This window comes from Triticum dicoccoides, chromosome 7B (assembly GCF_002162155.2).
Source record: "Triticum dicoccoides isolate Atlit2015 ecotype Zavitan chromosome 7B, WEW_v2.0, whole genome shotgun sequence".
Taxonomy (NCBI): Eukaryota; Viridiplantae; Streptophyta; class Magnoliopsida; order Poales; family Poaceae; genus Triticum; species Triticum dicoccoides.
The window spans coordinates 73,446,873-73,449,984 of NC_041393.1; positions in this window are offsets into that span (position 1 = coordinate 73,446,873).

Sequence of the window (3,112 nt, forward strand, 5' to 3'; positions counted from 1 at the left end):
ACCCACGTATTCACGGGTTGGGGCCGATATTTTGCCGCGCCTCTCAATTTTTTTTACGGCAGGCCGAGTTTGCCTTGTCTGTTCGGGCTGAATTTTCTGCGCCGACCCGTATTTTGGTAGTTATTTTGCGGATCAGGACGTTATGCGGGGTCTGCTAGAGATGCTCTAAACTCTGTTGGAAATATTATGTTGTATCTCACGTATATGTGTCACGAGTCATGTATGGCCGAAGACAGTACGTGTAGGCTTGGGCAGTTAGAGATTTTCATGATTTTCATTTATCTCTTTTATCTCTCTATCCCTTCCATGTATTTCTCCCTGGTTTGTTCTGTCAAACCTACTCTTGTAATCTCACGAGGCCTAGCTCTCGATCATATTAATATAAACACTGTGGGCTCCTGTGTATAAAAGTTGAGACCCTTTTCCCATTCTCAACATGGTATACAGAGCCTCCTTCTTCCTCGTCTAGCTTCCATCTCCACCACCTCTTCTGCCATGTCTTCCTGTGTATAGGGTTGTTGCGCGCGAAGGTAACTTTTTTCAATAGGAGCAAATTAATTGTTGGAATGGCAACACCACCAAATTTTGGGAGGTGACTAGGGTACATTCCACTAGCCATTCAATATCCTACCCTCTATAATATTGTACAACAAAAAGAAGTTGTGGTCGGTACAATTTAGGATCGGTTCCATTAAACATTCAGTTCATAAGATCACTTGTGGGCGAGCGATGGCATAGATGGCTACATCTCGTGCGTAGGTTGATGGAGACCAACATATAAATTTGCACGAGCTCATCCTCGAGACCACATACTATTCAATGCATCCTTCTACACCACATGGTAATATATACTCACGGAGAATTTTTTTTCTCGAGTACGCACGAGTGTGCGTACTTCATATTAAAGAAGAAGGAGGGGTAAAGAGCCCTCGTACAACTGTTAATTACAAAGCGTTTGCACGCTTGCTCCACCCAGCTAGGCCGGTGTACCCACACACGACTAACTCCTCACACATGCCTATCTATCTAACTCCCCAAAGAACGCCGTCGTGTCGCACTTGAAGAGTCCTGCCTTTTTCCATGTCTTCCCCTCTTCCTGCACACGGTGCAACACTCGCCTTATGGATGGAGTTGCCCCATCAAAGACGATTGTGTTTCTGTGTTTCCACAACTCCCACATCACAAGCGTGAAGCGAGTTCTGACGTCTTTACGGGCTGTTTTGTTCTTGACCTTCTCGGCACACCAGTCTTACAGCGAGCTGGGCCGTGCCATCACCCACTCAAATTTCCCCAAAGCCCGGCAGAGCACCGTCCACGCCTCTCTAGCCAAGACACAGTGCAACAGAATGTGTTGAATGGGTTCTTCTTCTTGGTCGCAAAAAGGACATGCCTCTTGGTGGTCCAATCCACGTCGGGCTAATCTGTCGGAGGTCCAACAACGATTCCTAAGCGCAAACCATGTAAAGAAGCGGCACCACATTGGCGCCCCAGATTTCCATGTGAATGCAGCTGTCGAGATTCCCTCACGTCCCCAAAACATGGCCTCATAAACTGAGCATGTGGAATGTTGTACGTTGTGCTCCCATGACCATCTGATAGCGTCATCACATCCCGTCTGTAGATTTGTTGTCTGTACCCTTGACCACAATTGAAGGTACTCTTGTAGCATCGGTTCAGGGAGATGCCGCTTCTTTACATGGTTGGCGCTTATGAGGCCATGTCTAGTGGTAGAATAGTACTCTGCCAGGGAGATTTTATTGTGACCTACTTGCTCGATATGAGGAAAGAAACCAAGGGAGAATAAGATATACGTAACAATAGTCCTCACTAATCTACTAGCAGCTGATGTTGCTTTAGTGATGCCAGTGAGGCCAAAATACCACTATCTTGTGCACACAACGAGGATATAGGACGGGGAGGTATCGAGAAGAAACGTACACGACGAAACAACAGGCAAGAACGTGACGACAGCATCACTTGTGGGTTCTGTGGGATGAGCTTTTCTAGGTTGCGCCAAGTTTCACATGGTCTGGAAACGGGTGTGGCTCAGCTGCAACCAGAGCACGCTACATACACAACTTCTCTTGAAACGTGCTGCTCACACCCGTAAGCATCAAGCTAATAAGCAGATTGACTAAATAAAGGCATTGCGGATCAGTTGACCAACGAGAAATGACTCCAATCTATGGGACGGCGTCGGCCGCGTGTCCGTGTTGGTTGCTTGACATGTGTTTGTTGGGCCCCACACAATGTCTTCACCTTACTACTTTGAAACGTCTTTTATTGTCCTGAAAAATTAGAGCGCCTCGCCTCACAGGATCCCTTTCTTCATCTCACCACTCTCCACCATTGCCTCCTGACCGAGACAAATCCTGAAAGTCGGCGATTGTTGTTGCACGTGCATGTTTTTGCTGCCCCATTCTCAGCAACCTCGGGAACCACATATTGCTCCAGCAATTGCCATCCACTACAAAGGTTGCTGCCCACAGCCTGTCAAGGCCGGCTGCCTCTCACCACCGATGCTGCAAGCACAACTGAAATGTTGCAAGGGGGCACCGCAGGTGCTTCAAAGGACCACCCTAGTGTTGCAAGGGGGTGGCGTCGATGCTACAAGGTCAGCCATTGATGCGAGTGCTAGGTGGGAATTCCCAAAGGATTGCGGTGCTGCTACATTGATGATCGGGTGCTGGTATGGGGGATGTGTGTGCAAAGCACCGGCAACATGTGTGGGTTCTAGCTGTTGCGACGAGTGGCAAGTACGATAGAACCAGTCACGCAAGCCAATCAAATGGTGCCTGAGGCAGACGATTAGGCGCTCGCTTCACCTGGCTGAAGCTTACTTTCACCCTCAGTTGACCGAATGGGTCAATTGATCGATCACAACAACCATCATGAAGAACTGTTTGCAGCTGTGAGGAACTGTGCTTGCCGAGCAAGAAAAGGAATGCGATGGGCAAAAATTCCAGCATTGCGCAAGACAATGAGATTATGTGGTGGTGCCGATTTGTTGATCGAAACCAAGAGATAGCACCTCCTAAGCACAGTCCTAATATTTAAAAATTGAAGGCATTCCAGATCATTTAGACAGAACAATGGAAACACCGTAACAATA